Raw genomic sequence first — 27,163 nt, 5'->3', positions numbered from 1 at the left:
CTATTCAGGTGAGGCGCTGTAAGAGTTATGTTGCAAGTTCAAAAGTTCAAGCTTAATAATAATGTTCATTGTCTTATTGCAGCAAGCGCTAATGCTTATGTCTTTTTCCGGTTAGGGGCCGGGGCTCGGAATGCCAGAGATATGGCGCCGACCCGAAGTGTAAGTTCTGGATGAGCGTTCAGGTAATGTCTTTGCCTTCGCTCATTCAATGTCTTTGTCTTTTTCCCCCATAGGGGCCGGGGTCCGGAATGCCAGGAAGCGGCAGGACCCGAAATGAAATGGGAATGACCCAACAGGTAAGTCTTAGAAGGAAACTGAGCTTTTCCTATTTCCCTTCCTTCTCTCACCTTGTTTTCTTGTCTTTTCTCTCTAGGCTCTGGGAAGTGGGTGCGGATCCGGATGATCGCTGCTGAAGATGGAGGTGCCCAGGAAAGGTGAGTGAAATGCAGTGCTGCAGCGATCGAAGCAAAATGCTTTTAAATGATGTCTTCCCTTTCAGGATCGTCGGTGTGATGTCTCCGTGATGCAGCTTTAGCAGGTAAGGTCTTCTTTCTCTTCCCAATTCTCTCTTATCTCCTTTTGCAGGCGACCCAGGATGCTGACAGGCGTGGCTGAAGTCCAGATGCAGGAGCTGACACAGTGAGCGTCCAGCTGCGTGGAGCAGAACAGCGTGAAGCGTGAGTTGCTGATCGGGCGTGGTTTAAATAGCTTTGGAAGAAGTTCCAGGCATGTATCCTTCCACCGATCAGGTATGTATCCTTCCCCGACCACACCCAGGTGGAAAGTAGTCCCACAGGTAAAGTAGTTCCATTCAGGCCTCAAGAGGGCCTGGATGTAGCAGCATGGTCTGCATCAGGTAAGTGCACATTAAAACACTTGAACACATGTCTAGCTTTATGAGCCTGGCGCCTAAGGCGCCAGGACAGGCGTCCAACATGAGCCTGGCGCCTAAGGCGCCAGGACTGTGTCCAAAGGGCCCCAGCTTGGGCCCGCTGGCACTTCCCTGGGGGGGGAATGATGCCTGGCTCTGGGGTTGCTGGGTCGGACCGGGCTCCTTGGAGGTAGGCATCATGACAGTACCCCCCCTCAAGGCCCCTCCCAAGGTTTTTCCCTCCGGGGGTTTTGGCTTGTTCGGAAATCTCCAGTGGAACCTTTGTATTAATCGAGGTGCGTGAACATGGTTACTAGGCTTCCACGATCTCTCCTGAAGTCCATATCCCTTCCAGTTAACAAGATAGAAGAGTTTTGACTTTAACACCTTGGAGTCTAAAATGTCTTTAACTTCGAATTTTAATTCCCCTTCAATTTGAACTGGGTCTGGAGGCTTGGACAGTCGGGTCCCTGGTTGTACTGGCTTCAAAAGTGATGCATGAAAAACTGGATGAATACGCATGTTAGACGGTAAATCCAGTTTAAAGGCCACGGGATTGATTATAGCCTTGATGGGATAAGGTCCTATGAATCTGGGATTGAAGGTTCGCGGGCCCTTGAGGGGTAAAGGGTTCGTTGCTATCCATACCTGGTCTCCTACTTGGTAAGGAGGAATTTTACTGCGGTGCAAATCAGCGTTTTCTTTATACTTTTTCTTGGCTTGCTGTAAATGAGTTGCAGCTTCTTTGAAGGCTCGGGTTATTGTGGAATGCAGATGATTTACTGCGGGCATTTCCAGGGTCAGAGGTGGATCTAGGTCAGAGGTCCGAGGATGGTGACCATACAAAGTATGAAAAGGAGTTTGTCCGGTTCCAGAATGCACTGAATTGTTGTATGCATATTCTGCGATCCAAAGGATGTCTTTCCAATTTAACTCGGATTGGTGTAACATGCACCGAAGATATTGCTCGAGAGTCTGATTGGTTCTCTCGGTTTGTCCGTCTGGGGGTGCCCGTCTGGGGGTGGTGGCTGGTGGATAACCGCACATCTATTTGTGCTAGTTGGCAACACTTCTTCCAAAAATGGGAGATAAATTGACTTCCACGATCCGAGACTAATATGGACGGAAAACCATGTATGCGAACTATATTCTCCAGAAATTCCTTGGCCAAGGTGGAAGCTGAAGGCAAACCTTTTAAAGGGATAAAGTGGGCCATTTTGGAGAATAGATCCACAATTACAAGGATAGTGTTGTAACCAGCACAAGGAGGCAGGTCAGTTATAAAGTCCATTGACAAGGTGTGCCATGGTGCCGGTGGAATATCCAAGGGTTGAAGTAGGCCGGCTGGCCTTTTCTTTTGACCCTTGTTTTGGGCGCAGATTCCACAAGACAATACAAAAGACTTTATGTCTTTTCTCCAAGAAGGCCACCAGAAGTGGCGTTTGATTTTTTCCTCCGTTTTAGCGATACCAGGGTGTCCTTCCATTAATGATTCATGATGATGGGCAATAACAAGTTCTTGCAATTCTTTACTTGGCAGAAACAACCGCTCCTGGAAGTAGGGTAAATCATCCTTAACGGTGTAATGAGGACCCTTTTGACTCCATTCCAGTAAGGCTGAAGAGTCTAGAAGTTGTTTTACTTGCGTTTGGATGTCCTCAATAGTTTGCAATGAAGTTAGGCCTAAGATTCTTTGTTCAGGTATGATTGGCACAGGTTCTAAACTCGAATTGGGTTCTTCCATGCCAATCCGGGATAAGGCGTTCGCTTTACCATTCTTGCAGCCAGGGCGATAGGTAATTACGAAATCAAATTCCGCAAAGAATAGAGCCCATCGGAGTTGTCGTGAAGATTGAGCTTTGGCCGTCTTTAAATATTGTAAATTTATGTGGTCCGTAATTACGGTGATGGTGTGTCTTGCCCCGAGAAGGTAGTGACGCCAAGCCTTGAAAGCAGATTTAATAGCCAGTAACTCCTTGTCGGTAATTGCGTAGTTGATTTCAGGAGGAGAAAATTTCCTGGACCAAAAGGCCACAGGATGTAGTTGGTTAGTTTCTGGGTCTCTTTGCGACAGGACAGCTCCCATGGCCGAACTGGATGCGTCGGTTTCCACAATGTAAGGGAGATCTGGGTGCGGGTGCTTCAATACAGGTGCAGAGGTGAATTTGGTTTTCAGGTCCTGAAAGGCTTGTTCGGCCTCAAGAGTCCATTCAAAGCGTTTGTTTTTCTTTAGGAGAGCTGTGATGGGTTGGACTGTTCGGGAAAATTCCGGAATGAATCTTCGATAGAAATTGGCGAAGCCAAGCATGCTCTGAACTCCCTTCACCGAGCTAGGAGATGGCCATTTGAGGATGGCGTCCACCTTTCGCGAGTCCATTCGGACTCCTTGAGGTTTCAGGATGAATCCGAGAAACTCAACTTCTGTGGTATGAAAAACACATTTTTTTGTGAGCTTTGCAAATAGTCTGTGCTGGCGCAATTTCTCAAGAACTGCCCTAACATGTTTTCTGTGATCGGATTCTGAAGAAGAGTACACCAGGATGTCGTCAATATAAACAATGACACAGACATCGATAAGTTCCCGAAGAACATCATTCATAAAGTGCTGAAAGGCGGCAGATGCATTGCACAAACCGAAGGGCATCACCTGATATTCGAAGAGCCCAAATTTGGTGCGGAATGCAGTCTTCCATTTGTCGCCTTCTTTTATACGCACCCGGTGATAAGCTCCTCGGAGATCTAATTTGGTGTACACACAAGCGTCTTTCACCTGGTCGATAAGCTCAGGGATCAGGGGCAGAGGATAACGATTCTTAATCGTTATTTGATTTAGGGCGCGAAAGTCTATACATGTTCTAAGGTTGCCCTCTTTTTTCGGCACGAAGAACAGAGCTGAGGAGACAGCAGACTTGGACGGGCGAATAAAACCATTGGCTAGGTACTGATCTAAATACTGATGCAAATGCAGGTTCTCAGGTTCCGTAAGAGCATAAATCCTACTACAAGGTAGTTGAGCGTTGGGTACCAGATCGATTTGGCAATCATAAGACCGATGGGGAGGGAACGTGTTAGCCTGTTCCTTCTGAAAAACGTCTTGGAATTCTTGGTATTCTGACGGTAGCTGTACAGGGGTGGAAGTTGCTGAGGCTAGACCCATAACTGGATTTCTTGGATAACAAGTTGGTTCACAATCAGGAAAACTTATCCTCTTTACTCGCCAGTCGATTCTGGGATTATGTGTTTCTAACCAAGGAATTCCAAGAATTACTTGAAATTGTGGGGCCTTGATCACATCAAACACGATTGCTTCCCGATGTCCATCCTGACCCACCAGTGTCATTTCAACAGTGGAATGCGTTACATGCCCTGAGGCTATTTCGGTTCCAACTACTGTAGTAATGACATCTTGGGTTACTTTCGGGCAGAGAGGGAGCTTAATCCTGGAAGCCAATTCACTGTCTATGTAGTTTCCAATAGCTCCACTGTCGATGTATGCTTTTACAGCATGCAACTGCTGTGGCTGTTTTGGGTCCACGAGCACCACTGGCATGACAAAATGCGAGGTCAAAGAGTTTGTTTTCAAGCTCGGCAAGCGGACCCCTACGCTTGTCGGGCTACGTTGTTTTCCGAATCAGGTGTCAATAAATCGTTATCAGTGGCTCCAACCACCTTCTTAGGTGGTTTTACCGGACAATTTCGAAGAAAGTGACCGGAAGTCCCGCAATACAGACAAAGTTGCATTTGCCGCCTTCTCTCTCGTTCCTTCTGCGTTAATGGTCCTTTAACACCACCGATTTGCATAGGTTCGGATACGTCGGTACTCTTGGAGTTAGCGTGGGTTTTGATCGGTACTCGGGTTTCGTACTTGAACCGATCTGCTTTTCTATTTTGAAGTCTGTGATCAAGTTGAACCACCAAGTCTATGTAGTCTGCGCAGACCTGGGCTGGATCTACTATCTGAGCTAGAACATCCTTAAGCTCTCCGCGCAGGCCTCGATGAAACAATGTGATCCTTTTGTTTTCTGGCCATCCAGTTTCCACAACCAGTCTATTAAAGGTGGCAACGTAGGACAGGAGATCCTGATTACCTTGTCGTAAGGACAGCAGTTCGTTATCAAGGGCCTGTCCTTGAGAGTGTTGAGCAAACAATCTTTCCATGCTGGCCTGGAAGCCCTGAAAATCCTGGAGAATGGGATCATCCTGATTTACCAATGGAATAGACCAATCGGCAGCACTGCCACTGAGGTAAGATAGTATAAAGGCTACCTTGGTCTGGTCGTTAGGGAAGGCCCCGGGTCTGCATAGAAAGTGTAAACGACATTGGTTCATAAAGACGGCATATTTCTTGGGATCCCCCGCAAAACGTTCAGGCGGGGCCAAAGGCATGTGTCCAGGTAGATTGATTTGTACCGAGTTATTCAAACCCATTGATGTGGAAGTACCTCCGGAATTAGGTAAAGGAGTGTGCCCTGCCTGGGCCTGCAATAACCTTTTGGCCAGGTCATCAGTTCTTTCCTTGGATAGGATCAGTTCTCTTTTGAGAGCGTTAGTCTCCTGGCGGGCTGAGTGCACTTCTGCCCGTAATTCCCCCAAAAGCTGGGCCAGCTGATCTGCTCGGAAGTCTCCATAGCGCCCGGGTGGGAAATTGTGGGTAGGATTCGCGTTCTGTCACGCTCACCTGATTCCCACAGAGGCGCAGGTCTGGCTTCGAGTGCTGATGCTTCTTCAATGGTGAAGCGCAGGACTCTGAAGATGGACAGGAAGGGCCCCTCTACTCTGGCTTTTCTGGCTCACAGGAATATTCCGCTGTGCGTGAAAAGGGAGTATTACCTACTGACGGAATAATGCTCAAGCCTCCCACTCCCTTCCAACCCTCCACGATATCCTTCCACGATTCCCTCTGAAGTCTCACCTTAGGGTCTGGAAGGATGAGTTCTCCATCCTGATTCTGATGCAGGGGCGCGTGGAAACCCAGTTACTTCACTGGGTTGAGGTTTGATGGGAGTTCAAAATAAGCTTGACTATTCAGGTGAGGCGCTGTAAGAGTTCTGTTGCAAGTTCAAAAGTTCAAGCTTAATAATAATGTTCATTGTCTTATTGCAGCAAGCGCTAATGCTTATGTCTTTTTCCCCTTAGGGGCCGGTGTTCGGAATGCCGGAGATATGGCGCCGACCCGAAGTGTAAATTCTGGATGAGCGTTCAGGTAATGTCTTTGCATTCGCTCATTCAATGTCTTTGTCTTTTTTCCCCATAGGGGCCGGGGCCCGGAATGCCAGGAAGCGGCAGGACCCGAAATGAAATGGGAATGACCCAACAGGTAAGTCTTAGAAGGAAACTGAGCTTTTCCTATTTCCCTTCCTTCTCTCACCTTGTTTTCTTGTCTTTTCTCTCAAGGCTCTGGGAAGTGGGTGCGGATCCGGATGATCGCTGCTGAAGATGGAGGCGCCCAGGAAAGATGAGTGAAATGCAGCGCTGCAGCGATCGAAGCGAAATGCTTTTAAATGATGTCTTCCCTTTCAGGATCGTCAGTGTGATGTCTCTGTGATGCAGCTTTAGCAGGTAAGGTCTTCTTTCTCTCCAATTCTCTCTTATCTCCCTTTGCAGGCGACCCAGGATGCTGACAGGCGTGGCTGAAGTCCAGATGCAGGAGCTGACACGGTGAGCGTCCAGCTGCGAGGAGCAGAACAACGCGAAGCGTGAGTTGCTGATCGGGCGTGGTTTAAATAGCTTTGGAAGAAGTTCCAGGCATGTATCCTTCCACCGATCAGGTATGTATCCTTCCCCGACCACACCCAGGTGGAAAGTAGTCCCACAGGTAAAGTAGTTCCATTCAGGCCTTAAGAGGGCCTGGATGTAGCAGCATGGTCTGCATCAGGAAGTGCACATTAAAACACTTGAACACATGTCTAGCTTTATGAGCCTGGCGCCTAAGGCGCCAGGACAGGGGTCCAACATGAGCCTGGCGCCTATGGCGCCAGGACTGTGTCCAAAGGGCCCCAGCTTGGGCCCGCTGGCACTTCCCTGGGGGGAATGATGCCTGCCTCTGGGGTTGCTGGGTCGGACCTGGCTCCTTGGAGGTAGGCATCATGACACCAACGGCCTGAACATCCTGACATATCATTTTGTGAACACTTCGTTCTTTTTCATAACATTGTTTCCCACATTATTTGTATTTAGAGGTAAGGATTGGCAATAGGTTTATTAGTATAGGTCCTTTTATTTTGACAAGTCACCATTAGGACTGTGTTATTATTATTTGATGGTCGTAGCTTGTTCCCATCTGTAGTTTTAGGATTAGATAGGTGTTTTTCAAACCCTTTGTTGAGTTCAATAAACACCCTTGAACTGTGATCCCTTGTGTCTGTCGTCTTACTGTTGATATCATGGTTTCCTTACAAAGCCCACAGAGTCTGCTGAAGGTGACCATAGGAGGTGGGTGGTCCCCCTTCAAGTAAGACCCATGCTCCTACAACTGGCTCATGAAGTTCCTCTAGCTGGTCACCTTGGGACCAAGCAGAGGCTATCCATGCATTTCTACTGACCCAAGATGGCGGTCCAGGTAGAAGGCCATTGTAGGAGTTGTGCCACTTGCCAGATTTCTGGTAAAAGTAGTTCAACAATCCAGGCTCCATTGGTGCTTCTCCCTGTGGTGGGGGTGCCCTTTGAGAGGGTAGGGATCGACATTGTTGGTCCCCTTGACCTTCAAACATCCTCTGTCAATAGGTTTTTCTTGGTGCTTGTTGACCACGCAATCCAGGTATCCTGCGGCCATCCAGGCATCCTGAGGCCACCCCATTAAAGACAGTGGGCCTCATTACGAGGTGGGAGATAAGGGATTACCGGCACTTGTAAGGGCACTGGTACCAGTAATCCCTTACCTCCCTAATACGAGTTCTTTTTTGCGGGTCCTTCCTTAACGCCTGGTTTTTGCAGGCGTTAAGGACGGGACCCGCAAAGGGACTCTAGAGCTAATAACGGTACCCCAATTTGCGGTACCGTTATTAGCACCTTCCCTATTCCCATGGGAATGGGGAATGACCCTGGTGAATGGGGAATTACCGGTCCCTCCGACCTCGGAATGGACCGGTAATTGCTCCATTCACGAGGGCGCAGTCGGAAAGGTTTTGGAGGCAGCCATGGAGCTAGTAGCTCCATGGCTACCTCCAACCTCGTAATAAGGCCCAGTGACTGCCAAGTCAGTTGCTAAAGCATTAGTTGGAATTTTTACTTGGGTTGGCTTCCTTAAGGAAGTTGTGTGTGACAGAGGCAGTAACTTCATGTCTACGTACATGCAAGGCATGTGGAAAGAGTTATAGTTAGTTTTCATCTGCTTATTATCCATGCACAAATGACTTAGATTTGAGATTTAATAGGACTCTCAAGAGCATGATTGGGGCTCTGGAAGAACCCCAAAGGAGAAAGTGGGATCTCCTGTTACCATACTTACTCTTTGCCTATAGAAAGGTACCTCAAGAGGGTGTTGGTTTCAGACCCTTTGAGCTTCTTTTTGGTCACCCTGTAAGGGGACCATTAGCCATAGTCAAGGAAGGGTGGGAGCTCCCTACTCCTTCTATCGGTACCAATGTAGTGGATTATGTGCTGGGGTTAAGGAAGCGAACGGTCCCCCCCGATGGATCAGGCCAGTGATAAGTTTAAGGCTGGTCAAGCTCTGGTGAAACATTGGTATGACCAGAGGGCTTCCCTTATTCACTTTACCCCAGGCCAAGAAGTCCTGATTATGAACCCTATAAGGCCTAGAGCCCTACAGGATAAATGGTCAGGCCCTTAAACAGTTGTGGAGAAGCTGGGTGAGGTGAACTAATTAGTGGACCATAGGAGGACAGGTCCAGCCCCCAAAGTGTTCCACATAAACAGGCTGAAGGCTTTCATCCCTAGGGTCGAAATGGCTGCACTACGTTTTGCATCTGATGTTGAAGAGGAGGAATCAGAACCTCTTCCTGACCTATTCCAAAGTAGTCCTTCAGATGGCTCCATTGAGGGTGTCAAAGTGGCCCCTCGCCTGACTCCTATTCAACAAGAGGAAGTAAGAACCTTGCTGAGGCAGTTCTCCCCTGTGTTCTCACTAACTCCAGGTTTGACACCTGGCGATAGTGTACCTACCAAAGGTAGGGGATATAGGATGTCAGACAAGGTGAGATCCTACATCAAAAGAGAGGTCAACAAGATGTTGGATCTTGGGGTGATTGAGCCCTCAGTAGTCCATGGTCCAGTCCTGTGGTTCTGGTACCAAAGGCAGGTACTTCTGAACTGAGGTGGACTACAGGGCTCCGAATACTGTCACCAGGACAGACACTCACCCCCTGCCTAGAACTGATGAGCTGGTGGATACCATGGGTGCCTTCAAGTACCTCAGCACATTTGACATCACTGCAGGTTATTGGCATATAGTCATATATAGTTCATAGCAGAACATGCCAAGGACAAGACAGCATTTTCAACCCCAGAGGGCCTTTACCAGTTCAGGGATTATAAAATGCAACTGCCACTTTTCAAAGGCTTGTGAATCATGTACTGAATGGGTTGGATGAATTCTGCTTAGCATATCTGGATAATATAACAGTTCTCACTGCCACCTAGAAAGAACATGTGGAACACCTGGGAATAGTATTGAAGGGTCTTCAAAAGGGCCACTTGACCATAAAGGCCAGTAAATGCTAGATTGAACAAGGATCAGTGGTCTACCTAGGACATGAAGAAGGTGGAGGGAGGATACAGCCTCTAACCAGTAAAGTACAAGCAGTACAAGACTGTCCTACCCCCACTACACAAACTCAGGTGAGAGCCTTTTTAGGGTCACTGGGTATCACCAAAAATTCATGGCAGCCTATGGCACCATAGCTGCCCTCCTGACGGCTTCCACTACTCCAAAGAAACCCAAGAAGGTCTCTTGGTCTGAGGAGTGTGAGAAGACCTTCAACGGCTTAAAAGGTTCCCTGTACCAGGCACCTGTTCTCAGTCAGTCTCTTTGTTTTTCATATACCGACTTGCTGCATGAAGAAAAACCGTATTCCGCACCCCAAGCCTATAACAACAGAATATGCAGCTCTTCACAGACTGTGAGTCGCTGCAGTTACCTCTACACATGCTGTTCTGTTTTGCAGCATGGTCATCTAGCTGTCCCAACTTTAAAACATCAATCCTCCTTTGTTTAGGGTACGCACAGAGTACTGCCCTGTACGAAGTACGATCCATTTAATCCTGCCTCCTGATCTCCAAGGTGAGTGCAAGTTACCTATAACTCACCCAGCTCTACATTAGCTCTTTATAAAACAGTGGTCTAGACGTGGGACCCAGCGCTATACCTTAGCGACTGAGCCCATGCTAGACCAGACTATATAATGTCAATTATTAATAATAGGTCCCCCACTGTTATTGCTAGCTTTCAGCACTAACAAGTCCCGTTGGAAGGCACAGTCTAACAGTCCAAACTTGATACCGAAAAGTAATTGTTTCTCAACTGTCTGTGAAATTGCAGGCTAGTCATTCTTCTTCACAGGTTATGGAGTACCTCACACAGTAAGAAGTACCTTTACTTACAGAACCTTATTATTGTTTACTTGCAGTTAAGAATAACAGATATCCCTTACCTTATGAAGGGCTATTTTGGCCCGAAATGCGTCATGCAAAGTATAAGAAGACATTTGTGAACACACCAACTTGTCCTGCATTAAGAATCTTCTTAACAGAGATATCTGTCTGAGTTATTTAACATAAGTTTAAGTTTGTTATGTATTCATGTAACAGTCACTCATAATTCAAAACTGCACTTTGTTTGATATATATCTTTATTGTGATTGAATGCATTAGGCATTATTGCCGTAAAGTGTGCCCAGGTCTTATACCTTCACAAAACATAGGCAGCAACTGAAAGCTACTCAGAAAGCATATGCAATTCTGCAATTGGCAGCAATGGTAGCAATCACGCAAAAATGTAAAATAGAGGGGGCGTAGTCGGTGAGCGTGGTCCATCGATGCCTATATGGCAAAGCCTCTGCATATCTAAAAAAGCAGTTCAAATGGCACGAACCAATCAGGAACCTAAGATCCTCTAACAAAGGCCTCCTCCAAATTATTCCAGGTAAAAAGTTGAATGGTCTTAGCAAGGCCTTCTCGGGCCGAAGTATCCTTAAATGGAACGAACTACCCGTGACCCTGAAGTTGGAAACAAACTACACACGCTTCAGAAAGAAACTAAAGACTCTGCTATTCAAATAAATTCCTGACCAGACAATAAATCCTAGTACACCACGGAACTGACTTATATGTGTGGTTATACCATTGTCCCGTTCTCTATCTCTACATGTCCTGTCTTATTGTAATGCGCTCTGATGCCCGCGGGCTATAGCGCTATACAAATAAATAAATAAATAAATGAGGACGTGATTCCTCAGAGCTCCGGGGGCCACCAGCTAGATCCTGTCTAAATCCTGTACTTTTGGGTTGCTACACCCGCGAAAATCACACCCACAAGCGGCGGAACCACTGTGCAACGGGTCGCTGTAATGTGGGCTTAAATCGCAGCACCATCTGAGAAATATCAGCTCTGGAGGCACGGTGCGGCTGACCACGACATCCCGACAAGATGGCCACCAGAGGAACGAACTAGAAGGGGGCTCGAACTACAGAAGCGACCCCGCAGACACAGACGTCCTGCTCTTCCAACGGTTCGAAGCGCTGCTGTGGCACTGGGGACAGCGTACACAGATCGTAGCTGCAGGCGGCCTCTGATGCGGGTGCTAAGCATGCCTTTGAAGTGAACAAGCGCCAACATCACCAGCTCCATGCAGAGGAGGTGGAGACTCGCCTGCGGACGCTTGTGAGCCCTCGGCGGAGCTGTGCTTGCTGGCAGCAAAGCGGCAAGGAGCTTCATATCCAGACCTCTCCCGACGCGTCATCCAAGCAGGGGCGAAACCCAAAGCCTGTTCACTGTGCAAGTGGACACTAATCCAAATATACTGAGGGTGCCTGGAGCCACACAGCACGGCGTGACAAGTGGATCCGGGAGCACTGCGCCAACTAAAAGATTGGGCCATTGGAGAAGCGACTGCTCCCTGTGTAAAGAGCTCGCGCAGGGCACCTGTAATATACTTCTGTCCCAAGAAAACAGGAGTCAGATGTATTGGCCCATCTGATGCCCATGCGGTGAGACAAAGGTGCCCCTAATCCTGCACTGCATGTGTGTCTGCTCGAAGCAGCCACAACACTGCCCTGGTGGTGGAATAGATATTGCGGCTTACAACACATGGGCTGCAAATAAGCCCAGAACGTGACAAAGCGGCCGGCAGACAAAGGAGGAAAAATACGAGAGCACTGAGGCTGAGTGTTAGTTGGCCAGTGGGTCTGTGGGAAGGAGGTCTGCTAATTCTACGACGAGTACATATAAGGACAGACACCCTGTAAATGCAACTACAAGACGAGATTATGGACAACACCAAGGGCGGACTGCCTGCGTGGTGCCCTAACAGGAGGCACAAGGGACAAAGATACCATAAATAGGTGAATTGTACCCAATACAAGCCGGAAACTACCGCATATGACGATCTGTTTCACCGTCATAAGATTAGAGGTATTAGAAGGCATGAAGTGGTGTTAGAGATTACAGCAGCAGCCGCATAAAAGAAGTGGACACAACTCCTGGCAACTCTCTCGCCCATTGCGTACTGTAAACAACTATCTACGGGCAACAACGGCCCACAATATCTCCTGGCCAGTGCTCCCTGCTCGGCTGGCTCCCACAGAGATCCTGGAGCAATAGAGTAACTGGATATCATACCGTTGCGCCCAGAGTGCACACTCCACTGATCTAAACTACTCCATAAACAATAGCTGTGGTAGACCGATCTCCTGCAATCCATCAACCCCTAAACGACTATGGGGAAAGACAGGGCAAAAGCTGCGACAACCCAAAGCAAAATGGAGCAGTATACAACCCCAGCCCAAGCCCCCCCCCCCCACAAGAGCAGGCCAAATCTGGCGACGCACTCAGAACAGAAGAAGACATATATCACTGAAGGGTGTCATGAAAGCCATCGCCAACTCAAGAACCTCTATGGAAAAGAAGATGGATGACATAAGCACAGAAGTGCTGCTGCTACGCCATGACCTTCAAAATCTCACAGCCCTCACGGGGGAAGCCGAGGGTCGCATAGCGGAAACAGAAGATGGCCCGAGGACTGTAAACCAACAAATGACAGGGGCGTTGGCTCGCCTCAACGCATTGGAAGAACAGGTGAAAGAGGGAGAAGGCAGGGCAAGACGAAACAACATCCGGATCCTGGGGCTGCCTGAAAAATTGCAAGGCACGAGCATGGAGCTGTTCCTCGAGCAGTGGCTTGTGGATCTATTCGCTCCCAAGACCCTATCGAAATTCTTCTCAATCAAGCGAGCCCATCGGATATCATCTGGCAGGCAAATTCCCGGAGCTTCCCCCGTAGTAGAGTGATAGCAAAGCTCCTGAATTACAGGGATCGGGATGCGATACTTCAGATGGCTCCATAAGATTCAATGGCTCCAAAATTGCCTTTTTCCCAGACTTTACCAGAGAGGTACAGAAAACGAGGCAGTCTTTTGACCCACTCAAGAAGCGCCTCTAGACCCTCAACATAAAATATGGACTCTTAGGGCCTCATTAGGACCCTGGCGGAGAGGGTTTTACGCCAGCGTAGTGCATGGCGTACCTCTCCGCCATACTACGAGTTCCCGTAGCGCCATGGCGGCCTTTTCCGCCTGGTTTTACCAGGCGGAGAAAACCATGGCGCTACGGGACCTCGTTGTTAATTACGCCACCGTATTTTACGGTGGCGTAATTAACTCCTTCCCCACTCCCATTATACCCTATGGGGCAAAAATGGGAATGGGGAAGGGCAGAATGGGGATTGGGGATTTACCGCTCCGCCGAGGTCGGAATGGGGCGGTAAATCCGCCAACCCCCATGGCGCTATCGGCGGCTTTCCGCCATGCTTCGCGGTGCATTTAGCACCGCGAAATCCGCCTGGGTCCTAATGAGGCCCTTAGTCCCTTCACAAGTGAAAGTATACTTTAACAGAACAACGGTCCATTTCACAGATCCCAGAGAAGCATGGAGTTGGGCGGAAAGACATGTAGAGGGTGACTGGAGACCGAATAGGAGACAAGGCAATGGCAGAAACCGACCACGATTGGAGAGAGGGCCTCCTGAGCGTCTACAACAGGAGCGGATGCACTGCCAAACGGAGACAATGACTGAGGCGGAAGAAATGACATTGGAGTACAATGCTGTGCACTGGATCCCGGCACCATGACACTGTAATGTTTTCACTCTGCCGACAAAGCTGTAGAACCTGCTATCTCCATAGCTGGTGGCCCAGACCGCATGCACCCCTATTGCTGTTACTTGGCGAATAGGATAAGTAACAGTCTTGTTTGTTGGTTGTACACCAATGCTTACAGGTTAAATTGATTGTTATGTAAAGTATTAATCTGTTACTTTAATGTTTTAATTTACGTGGGCGACAGATGCTTCAGTTTGGGATAGAGTATGGGGAGGGGGGAATTGGGATTGTTCTTGTTTATCGAAGCGCAGGTCGATTTTTTGCATTGGACTCAAATCATAAATGGATACTTGAGACGCAAGGAAAAGAAAACACCCCTCACAGGGGGCTTGACTTGCTGCACACAGACACTTGCAAGTCACTAAACAACTATGGCTCCTAACATGGATGTAAACGGCCTAGGTAACAGTATTAAGAGGAGGCTGGTGACACAGTTCCTGAACAGGCACAGTCCAGATATAGTGTTCCTTACAGAAACTCATCTGGCGGGAACGACATGTCACTTTTTCAAGAGTACGAACTACCGCACAGCGGTACATGCAGGATTCTCCATGGGGTTGAGAGGTGTACTGATATTAATCCACAAGAGAATTCCCCTTGAGATTTCTAATGTAACCCAAGAGACAGGGGAAAGATTTGTATATCTGCACGGCACACTGTGGAGACAATCCTTTGGTATCCTAGCAGTTTACTCTCCCCAACACTCATGTCGGCCTTCATAGAGGATATCACACCCATACTGGCTAACACTGAAGCAGATACCTGGATAATAGGGGGGACTTCAATGAGGTTATGAGTGTTGAGGTAGATCACACACACATAAGAGGAAGAAACCCTACAGTACCCCCCAAACTAGCTACTTTCACATCAGCACTAGGGCTAAAAGATGTATGGTGCGACCGTGCATACTCATCCCATTCGGGGGCACACGCATCACTTTCCAGGCTGGATTATTTTTTCCTGTCTGCAGCAGACATTCATAAGGCAACAGAGGCAACTCTACTCCCATGTGGCATCTCACATCACTCCCCTTTACTGTTACTTCTTGAAACAGAAAGGCCCCGACCCCCACCAGCCTGGCAGCTAGACAACTACTATCTGGGCATCCGTACCTGGTGGAGAAGATCCAAATGGCCATTTCCTCATATTTTGAACTAAACAAAGGCTCGATAGACAATACTGGTGTGCTCTGGGAGGCCTATAAAGCATTTCTTAGAGGCGAAATTCTTGGGTGGACGGTAGCACACAAAAAAGCACATGGGAGGGATGTGGAAGTCGCCGAAATAGAAGTCCGGCGAGCGGAAACAACGTACATTAACACTAACCTACCTGAGGACAATAGAACCCTGATTCTAGCACAAAAGAAGCTATAAAATGTAACACTAAACTGCGCAAAACAAGCACATAGAGCGATGCGAGCAAGGCTATATGAAACAAGGGACAGAGCTGGCAAATTGTTGGCGTGGCTGGAGTGGAAAGTTGAAGGACACCAACAGGTTTGACACATAACTACAGAAAATGCAGGGCAGGTCACAATCGATCAGGGAATCGCGGAGTGCTTTGAGGCCTATTATGAGGAACTGTACTGCGCCCCTACAGGCTCTATCGACACTGAAATCCTAGATGAGATCAATTTGCCAGTGTTGAACAATATGCAGAAGGTGAGTCTGGAAGAAGAGATCACGGAGGAGGAACTGTTAGCCGCCCTATTACATCTGCAGTCTGGGAAGACCCCGGGGCCAAATGGTTTTCCAATAGAGACCTGGAAGAAAATAGGAGGTAGTGAGGTGGCGCCACATATGCTCCGCATGTGCCTCCACTCGAAAGACTTGGGTATCCTCACTCCGGACCTGAGGAGGGCCAGTATAGTAGCAATTCCCAAAGAGGGTAAACCCCCGGATAGGTGTAGTTTCTATAAGCCGATCTCTCTTATAAATGGCGAGGCCAAAATCCTTGCAAAGAAACTAGCCAACAGACTGCAAGGTGTGATAACGTCTCTGGTCCATCCAGATCAGTGTGGCTTTATGCCCAAAAGATCCACACGTATGAACATCCCCAGGCTTCACTTGGCCATTGAGAGTGCACCAACACTCCATGAGTCGCTAGCATTGCTGGCAAACGATTTCGAGAAGGCATTTGATTCTGTCTATTAGGAGGCTTTATGTGAAATAATGCGTAGAATGGGCTTCGGGGAACAATTTATTGGCTGGGTGAAACTCCTATACAACTCACCGACGGCAGAGATCAGGGTGAATGGGTGGTCATCACGTAGCATTAATCTGGGCAAAGGGACAAGACAGGGGTGCACTGGCGATTGAACCCCTGGCAGTCCTACTGAGGAACTCACAGTCATGGACGGGTTTTCACTGGGCTCACGACTGGGAGGATAGAATTTCCTTATATGCTGATGACCTACTGATATATTTAAGTAGAGCAGTGGATTCCTGCTGATCTGTTGTCACGCATATACTGGAAAGATATGGGTTGTTCAGTGGACTGAGGGTGAATTGGGGCAAATCAATACTATTCCTGGTAAACGGGATTAGTGGTATTATTCCAGATATCTGCCCATACCAAGTAGAAAAGGAGCAATTTCGTTAGCTTGGCATACAAATCACGGCTAACCTTGGTGACTATGTGCCAAAAAACCTATACCCAATAGTTGATAGATTTGCGATTGACGTGAGCCACTGGATGGCTCTATCTCTTACTCTACTGGGAAGAGCGGCACTGTTTAAGATGCTGACCCTCGCACGCTTTTTATATATCCTGCAGAATGCACCGTTGCACATATCCATGATAGAATTCCGCAAAATAGATAGGAGACTGCTATGGGGAGGAGGACACGCAGGGATAGCTCTGCGCACCTTACAACGCTCCACATGCCAGGGCGGCATTGGACTCCCGCACTTACAAACATTCTATTGGGCTACCCAAATGGCGGTAGTAAATGACATTCTGCATGGCAACACTGAACTCCCTCACATCCCTGCAGAGATACACCCGGGACAGGGAACCTCCCCACAGGAAAGCCTCTACCAGATCACTAAATATCCACCTCCCTGCACAATGGTAACTCACACAACACAGATTTGGTGGAAGCACATAGACACATAGGTTGGGATAAAAAGATCACCCCAATACAGCCTTTGTGGAGGAACAGACACTTAACTGAACTCAATGCGCTCCCGAAATGGGTAAAATGGGAGGCGGCTGGCATAACCAGGCTCAGTGATGTAATACACGAAGGTAAAATAATATCCCTTGCGAGTCTGGTAGATAAGTTTGGGATCCCACTGACTGAGCACTATCATTACAGGCAACTGTCTCATGCACTGGGAGCGCACCTGCCCGACCTCTCTGATATGCCGGAATGTACACCTCTTGAAAGGAACATTGTCCTTGACAGGGTAGACGTGAAAACAACCTCTATAATGTATAATGCAATCTCCTCCTTTGCAACGCCAGAGCTCTGTAGCTTGAAAGCCAAATGGGAAAAAGACGTGGGCATATTACAGCTTGAGGACTGGACCATAGCTCTAATGCATCCTAGATTAATTGCCATATCTGCCAGAATCAGACTAGTACAACCCAAAATATTACACAGGATATATTACCCAAGAGTGGCACAATATCACTGGGGTAAAATTACAGATCCTACTTGTCTGAGATGCCATCAAGGGGAGGGAACTTTCTTCCATACCCATGGGAATGCCCGCAAATCCAAATTTTTTGGCAGCAGTGTTGCGACAGACTGTCGACGGTGTTGGGCCGAGAGGTACCTATGGATCCCAAGGTGATATTACTAGGGGTGGAGGGAGATGAAGCGTTGTCTTGCTATGAAAAGCTAATTTTCTCAACTGCTACAGGCCTCGCTAAGAGGAATGTGGCACAAGTATGGGGTTCAGACCCTATCCCGCAATATGAGCAATGGGTGGCAGACGTGGATGCGTGCATCGCAATGGAACACCGCGTATATACAGCTAGAGGATGCCGGGGGAAAGCGTACAAGATTTGGCAAAAGTGGGAGGAATGCTAGGGGAACACACAAGAGGCCACGTTAGAAAATGTGTAGATAACATGTAATCCAGGATAGGCGTCCCCAACCACGTGGACCCAGGGGAGTAAGAGCAATAAGCAAAAGAGAAAGGGGGGGTCACGTGAATCAAACCATTGAACAAATCAACAGAATAAATTGTTCTCTATGCAGGAGCTAAATGAGGGGATAGACCAGGTCAAGGAAAGTATAAAATCAATCAATCTTTGATAAACACATATTCAATAACATTACACATAGAGCTGAAATCACAATAAAAACAGCATAAAACACACAGTCAATAATGGATATCTCCAATTAAAGTGCATATTAGTCTAATAAGCGTCCTAAAGTGTAAAGTGGACACACTGTGCATAAAATAATTCGAAAACATATTGCACCAGAGGACAGCTTCAATCTCAAATTAATGCCCAATCTATATTCACAATCAAAATATTATAACCGAAATAAGGCAGAAAAAGGGGAAAGAAAAATAGAAAAAAGGTTAAGAAAAATAAGCAAAAAATATCTATATGTATATAGAGGGCACCATCCCACGCAGGTCAAGACAGTCAATGTTTCCTGCAAAGTAAATAGGTTGTCCTCAATCAAAACTACATTTTATTGTAAACTGACAAGTTAGAGATGCATCAGTATAGACTGAAACGGATGCAATACTTGTCTCCAATCTGACCACAATAGTCAACGACCAGTACCTGGTACAGCTGCCAACAATCTCATGGGCTGCACTGGTATCTAACACAGGTAGTTCCGACGACTAGTTAACAATGTCTAAGCCGTCTGTCTCTTAACCTAGCAAGAGAGAGAAGGCTTGACAGTCGTCTTCCTCAGGACAGGACAGATTAGGTAATCAATTGTGCAAAATACATGTAATTTCTCCACACATAATTACTCAGAAGGCATTTGTTAACAGACAATAATGGACGTCTTGATATTATTCCGTGTGCCCCTTCTTCATATGGTCCTTCCTTAATTGGCTAGGATGGTCAATTTGCTCCATCTTAGTGCTACTCCAATATTTATCTTTGCTTTCAAAAAAGGAAAAAAACTTAAAAACTGGTTGTCACAAGCAGATCGAGCAAAACCTGCCCCCCGACAACCCACATTATCTTCACAGTGGGGTTTCCAACCCATTGTGGGACATTTACCATGTGGGTTCTGCAATGCCAGTAAATTCACCACAGCTTTCTCTACAATATTCATCAATGGTAGAGTTTGGTCCCTTAAGCAACAAACTACGTGTAACTCTTCTAATGTGATCTACGTCATTGTCTGTCCATGTAATAAATCTTATATAGGCAAGACAGCGAGACCTATCAAAACCAGAATTTCGGAACACAAATCGAGAATTCGGACGAATACCCACAATGCCCCGCTAGTGGGCCATTTTTTAGAATTAGGTCACAATTGTGATGACCTTAAATGGTGGGCACTGGAACAAGTGTTGAGGACAGACCGTCTCAATACAGCAACCAGGCTAGCACAAAGGGAACAGTGGTGGATGTACCAAACTGACAGCTACCACACTGGATTAAACCATCAAGAAGAATGGCTTCAGTGCGTCATCTGATGGCTGACTTATAGATTGACATCACTTCCACCAATTTAAATGCACCCATTATTAGAGAATAGCCCAATATCGACTAAGCACCAACTCTACTATTTCATCTGCACCATACATTGATGCCAGGTTGGACCTAGTTGTCTCTCTCTCTCCTATATTTACATATGAGTTTGAGGTAAACTGCTGCAGAGATTGCTTTTAACTCTTATTCCGAGTACGGTGAGGGGGTGTTCTCTCGTTTTTTTCCTGTTTTTTTCTCTTTGTTGGTCTCTTTCCCCTAGCCTGCCGACAGGATTGATTTCTGTTTACGCTTGTATTCAACACGTTACGCATGTAATGCCCGTTTAAAAACTGGGCTATTCAGCCGACGTCACGTGACTAATTGTTATAGGGTCTCATTACGACTCAGGCGGTAAGGGGTTTACGGCTGCGTAAACAGCGCCGACCCTTACCGCCTGATTACGAGGTCCCTTAGCGCCATGGAGGTTTTAACACCTGCTTTTAGCAGGTGTTAAAATCCATGGCGCTAAGGGACCTTGATGTTAATTACGCCACCGTAATTTACGGTGGCGTAATTAACGCCTTCCCCACTCCCATTATGCCCTATGGGGCAAAAATGGGAATGGGGAAGGGTAAATGGGGATTGGGGACTTACCGCCCCGCCAACCTCTGAATGGGGCGGTAAGTCCGCCAACCACCATGGCGTAAATGTAGTTTACGCCATGGTGGTAAAGGTACGACCCAGGCGGTAACTTACCGCCTGGGTCGTAATGAGGCCCATAGTCACGTGTGGCGATGACACAGTATTTGAGGAAGTGAAAGTATTTTTCACTTTGACTTCCGATTCATCTCTGGAGCCGTCCGAGGAACGTACGCACACGGCAGCACCTCTGGAAGCTGACTGTGCAGCGGCCGCAGCCTTTTGTCGGCAAGGAATATGTCCAGCGTTTATACGCAGGTAAGAACGGGTTCAGTCTTTTCCTTTCTTCTCTTTATTTCCGTTCGCCCGCACTCCCAGTGCTGCTTTCCATTGGTCAACTGCCCGATGGGCTTGTGACAGTTTTACGGGGTGTTTTCTTTCTGAAATGGGATTATTACATTATGGACAAGGGGCTTCGCCATACTGAGGGGATTTGCCCAGTGTTATCTGTCCAAGGCAGGTGTTACGCTCACCTGACTCCCACAGGGCGTTGATCGGACCCGGACAGCTGCGACCTCCTCCAACGTGAAGCATAGTGCAGAGTGCAGAGATAACAGACTGGACTGGACCGCCTAATCTTGTCTGCTTGACCCGTAGAAATATTTTCCTGCAAGTGGAGAAAGGGATTCAGCCACCCGTGGATTTTAGTAATAGCACCCCACTGTTCTCCCCACTAATCACCACCGATATTCACTTTCTGTAAGCTCACCTTATGTTTGTAAATGTTGAGCTCTCCATCCTGCGTGGAATGCAGGGGTGCGTAGATACCAGTTACTTCACTGGTTTGAGGGTGTTGGAAGAGTTCCGGATGAATATTGACTCCGCGGTTCCAGGCGAGAACACGTAAGTATAAAGTTCAAAGAGTTCAATATGTCTGATGTTCACTCTTGTACATTCCTTTCTTGTGTTGCAGCTGGGTCCAAGGGAAGATTGTCTTGTGGCAGCTGATGGTGTTGAGGTAAGAGTCTGTATTACCCAACACTGTCCGGCAAAAGATGCGTGTGTTTAAATTGCTGGTTTCTCTCTCCTTACAGGTGCGGCGTAAGAAGTTGCGATTTGTTACAGAATAATGCCTCCAGTTGTTAATCAGGTAAGTCTATGGTGGAGAGGTTGTATTTGTTGGCTCTCTCGGCTCACCTTATGTTTCTTTTGTCCCCTAGATGGTGGAATTTCGACAGAGAAAATGATGGAGGCTGCGCCGGATCGAAAAATGCTGTGAGGACTGGTGAGTATGGCGCGGCGCTGCAGCTGGTGATGCGACGCGTGTAGAATAATGTCCTTTTCAAGTTCGAAGATGTGAAGGATCCGGAATTCAGGTAAGGATTGAAATAATATCTGTTTTCTGACCTTTCCTCCTTCTTTCTTCTATTGCTAGGAGCTCTGGATTCGAGACGGGCGTGGCTGGAGACTGGATGCTGACTGCAGGCACGGTGAGCGTTACGCTGCTGGATGCAGAATAACACGAAGCAGGTGCTGCTGTTCGGGCGTGGTATTAAATAGCCTCCAAAGTAGTTCCAGGTAAGAAGTCCCTAGAACCACACCTGAGTAAAAACTAGTCCCTGTAGAAAAATAGTCCCATCCAGGCCTCACGTTGGCTTGGATTCATTTGCAGCATGGTCTGCATGAGGTAAGTAAAGTCTATGAGCCTGGCGCCTATGGCGCCAGGACTGATTTCTATAATGAGCCTGGCGCCTAAGGCGCCAGGACTGAACCCAGACAGCCCCCAGCAGGGGCTGGTGGGGTTTTATTAAATACCTGGATGCCTGCTCCCGGGGCTGATGGGCTTGATCCGGATGCCCGGGGGTTGGCATCATGACAGCAGGACTGTTTACAGCATATCTGTGTAGCCTCGGGTGACTACACCCTGGGACCTTAATCCCATATAATTAACGGGGCTATCGCTCGAATATAACACCCTCTAAAACACAGGGTTAGACCTTGTTAGGGGATGGTAATTCGAGTTAAACAGACCATTTAATGGTTTTCTTTTCTGTTTTCTCTCCCCCTGTTCTCCTCTTTCTCAATTTTTTTCAGGACGAGGATTGCACTAGTACACTAAGCGATGGGGCTCTTCCCCACCTAGTTTGGATCCATACTGCACCCTCACTAGACTCTGAGGTCGCATTATTAAGAGATGTCTCTCTTTCTTTGATTGTTTCTTTTCGGATACACTCGGGAAGAGTGTCCTTCTTCGACTTGAAGGTATTGCTTTGTGATTTACAATATATTGAACTGTTAGGATGCTTTCCACTCTGTATTCTAGTTTTTTTTGCCACTGGGATGGTAGTGAATGCCAAGATTGATTCAGGCTTTCCTCTCCCTATCTGCCTGGTTGGATTAACTTAAATGTATATTCGTGGCAAAGATGCAGGGACGATATGTCCCTTAACATTATCCTTCAAATCATTTTAGGATTTCCTACCTCTGACTTTTTTCGAGAGCAGATTGTGGGAATACTTCCTGACCACTACTATTTGGGAATGTCTTTTTTAATTGCTTGTATGGAGTTATGTATGGGGTTGCTAAATCAGGTCAATGAATGTTTTTAACTATGCAGTTTTAACTTTTGTGGATGTATTGTCTCATGCCCTTTTTTCTCTTGTTCTTTCTGTTCCTCTTCTATTTGTTGTAACCTCAGATTTGAGTAGCAGTAAGATGGAGCAAATTGACCATCCTCGCCAATTAAGGAAGAACCATATGAAGAAGGGGCACACGGAATAATATCAAGACGTCCATTATTGTCTGTTAACAAATGCCTTCTGAGTAATTATGTGTGGAGAAATTACATGTATTTTGCACAATTGATTACCTAATCTGTCCTATCCTGAGGAAGACGACTGTCAAGCCTTCTCTCTCTTGCTAGGTTAAGAGACAGACGGCTTAGACATTGTTAACTAGTCGTCAAAACTACCTGTGTTAGATACCAGTGCAGCCCCTGAGATTGTTGGCAGCTGTACCAGGTACTGGTCGTTGACTATTGTGGTCTGATTGAAGACAAGTATTGCATCCGTTTCAGTCTATACTGATGCATCTCTAACTTGTCAGTTTACAATAAAATTTAGTTTTGATTGAGGACAACCTATTTACTTTGCAGGAAACATTGACTGTCTTGACCTGCGTGGGATGGTGCCCTCTATATACATATAGATAATATTTGCTTATTTTTCTTAACCTTTTTTCTATTTTTCTTTCCCCTTTTTCTGCCTTATTTCGATTATAATATTTTGATTGTGAATATAGATTGGGCATTAATTTGAGATTGAAGCTGTCCTCTGGTGCAATATGTTTTCGAATTATTTTATGCACAGTGTGTCCACTTTACACTTTAGGACGCTTATTAGACGAATATGCACTTTAATTTGAGATATCCATTATTGACTGTGTGTTTTTATGCTGTTTTTATTGTGATTTCAGTTCTATGTGTAATGTTATTGAATATGTGTTTATTAAAGACTGATTGATTTTATACTTTCCTTGACCTGGTCTATCCCCTCATTTAGCTCCTGCATAGAGAGCAATTTATTCTGTTGATTTGCTCAATGGTTTGATTCACGTGATCCCCCCCCTTTCTCTTTTGCTTATTAGAAAATGTGTAGACACATATTGTTTTGTACTCAAAACGCAATGCACCAAATTGGACCATGTAGCCGTATCCAATCAATGAATCAAGTTTGTAACCTGTGTATTAAGTTTGTATGTTTGTACATCCTTAGGATGCAGTCTGATAGCTTGAGCTATCTTACAAAGGCTAGTATTTTCTGTCTTCAGGAAACTTGGGCACTTTCTCCTCTGGCGCTAGATGGGTATAAGCACACTGAAAGGCGCAGGAAAACCCCACACCCTGGACTAGGGTATTAGTGTAACACAGTATAATGAAAAATTGTCCAGAGTTTTTTATTTTTTATTTTTAAAGGTATCAAAAATGTATTAGTTGAGATACATTATTTTCCACAATTAATTCATCATTAATTAATACACACACATTAAATTACATTAATATTGCAGGGGAGCATAAGACACCAGATAATAAAAAACCTAACACAACCATCATTCCGCAACAATCAAACCATCATTTGCAACTCATATCAGTCAGCCTCATTCAGAAGATGGGTATAGCCTGCATCAGGTTACAGCAGTTAAAAAATCAAGGGGAAGGCCCTCGGGGGCATGCTTATTGCGGTAATTAACTCCATGCCCTTTAAGTGCCTCAAGCTCTTTTCGCCTCATAAGGGGTGCATCTTTCCTCCTGTTCCCCTGGGACACTTGCTGAAGGTCAATGTCTATTGGAGTCCCGAGTTAGATCTACAGGAATTTATCAACATGGTTGATGATATTATTCAGGAGTGTCAAATATTATGTCAAGCTCTGAATGTCATGGTCATGGGACATTTCAACTCTGAAGTGGGTATATGCTTTAAGAACCCTGGCTCAACTAGAAAGCAAGTACAGGGTCACCAGTGGAATGTTTTTCTGAAGAACTGGGGCCTAATTTGTGTAAATGACTACCTGAGTAAGGATGTGACTGACTATACTTGGACTAATGGATCTGAATTCTCCAATATAGATTTTATCTTTGTTAGCACGTGTTTACTTAATTTCTTAACTGACTTTAAAATTATCCCTTCATTAGTGAGTGATCACAGTGTCCTTAAATTGACCCTTCAGTTGCAAACCACACCTGAGTCTACTGAAGTATATCCACTGATGATGGAGCATACCTGTGCTGGGAATAGAAGTAATTGGCACAGGGATAATGTTGAGAAAGTGAACAAGGTCTTTTTCGAGGACTATGACAAAAATGGTTGTGAAAAAAAAATCTTGATGTATACTCATGGGGAATTTAATTGCTATATCAAGGGTGTTATCCTTGGGCTGAAAGGGATTGGGAGACCCAAGAAAGTAGGTACTACTCATACACATGTTTTTGACCCCATGTTACATCAACTCAAAAGAGAGTGGAATCGTGAGGTTCGGAGTTTAGTGAAACTCCCGTTCACTCCTTTTTTGGGAGAAATGATCAGAAAAGCAAAAAATAAATGGAGATCCAAAGTACGCACATTGAAAGCAAACATTGTGCAGACGGATGCAGAACATTTATTGGAGGCGTTATCCAAAACTAACACGCAACATTTCTGGTCCCTGGTAAACAAAAGAGGAGATACGCACGCGAGAGAACAAGGAGTATGTAACTCCTCGGCTGTTTGGGAAGGGCATTTCGGCTCCTTATATGGTCCTCCGGCCTCAAATTGGCTGGTCCCGGACAAGGTTACTGCATGTAAGTGGAACATCCCTTTTATACTGCAGGATGCACAAAGACTTATCTTTAGATGCTCGTCATCTTGTGCACCAGGACCAAATATGCTTGCCAATGTTGTTTTTAAGGGCAATATGATTCTGTGGGCCAAAATTTTGTTTCTACTGTTCAATGATATTGTTATATCTAGGGTTTTTCCAACTACTTGGCACATATCTTTTGTTGTACCAACCTATAAAAAGGGCAATAGGTCTTTACCATCTAGTTACAGACCTATCGCCCTGCTTGATGTTGACTCTAAGATCTTTGCGTCCCTAGTCCTGGAACACATCCACGTTTGGATGGATGAAGAGGCAGTACTTTCACCCCAGCAATTTGGCTTTAGGAAAGCGGTGGGAACTGATGCGGGGGGGCTTTTATTGACCATTATGCTGCACCACATCAGGCAAAGAGGTAGCCAACCAATATACTTGGCGTCTATTGATCTTTGCTCCGCTTTTGATTTAGTTGATAGAGCCATGCTGTGGCGTAAACTGCTTGCCTTAGATATGCCTGTACAGCTCTTAGCTATCTTATACCATCTTCATGCAGAAACTAAGATTAGGGTACGTCTTAATACTGAGGGAACTCTCTCTGAGGAAATCACCACAAGTAACGGTCTTAGACAGGGGTGTATATTTGCGCCAACTATCTTTAATTTGTATTTGTCAGATATTGGTCCGCATTTGGAAGAGGCATCCTTTGCCGCCCCAAAAGTGGAGGGTACCAAGATTGTGTGGACCGCCTATTCGGATGACGTATTACTATTTGATTTAACTCCCTTAGGCTTGCAACGAGTCCTGTCTTCATTTAAGAAATACACGGTGGAAAATGCATTAGCTATAAATCGCTCAAAAACTTTTATCATGCGATTAAGCTATAGGAAGAGTGCAATTAAATTTGCCTGGTTCTTGGATCAGGCCAAACTCTCAATATGTCATGCTTTCCGGTACCTTGGCTATCCTATTTTTGAGACTGTTACCAGGGTTAACTTGTACAATTACTTGGATAAAAAAAATAACTCCACTGATTTCCCAATTACTCAAAATTGACAACAAATATGGGAAATTCTCGATGTTACCTTGTTTAAAAATGTACCGTAGCAAGACCATTGCACAGTTTTGCTATGGGATGGAACTGGTTCCGTCTTGATTTAGGAGTGAATTTCCAAAATATGAGGCACGTTTGTTAAGGTCCTTGGTCTGGTACCTCCCGAAGTGTGTCCCACTTGCGGCAATACGCTACGAACTTGGGTTACATTCCCTCTCAAGTATAATTCACTGGCGTCGAGTATCGCTTTTTAGGAAATTGCTTGTGCGAAAGGACTCTAGCCTGTATGGAATTCTG

Source organism: Ambystoma mexicanum, chromosome 7q (genome assembly GCF_040938575.1).
Source record: "Ambystoma mexicanum isolate Mex_15411 chromosome 7q, UKY_AmexF1_1, whole genome shotgun sequence".
In the NCBI taxonomy this organism is placed as follows: domain Eukaryota; kingdom Metazoa; phylum Chordata; class Amphibia; order Caudata; family Ambystomatidae; genus Ambystoma; species Ambystoma mexicanum.
This window is presented reverse-complemented; position numbering follows the sequence as displayed.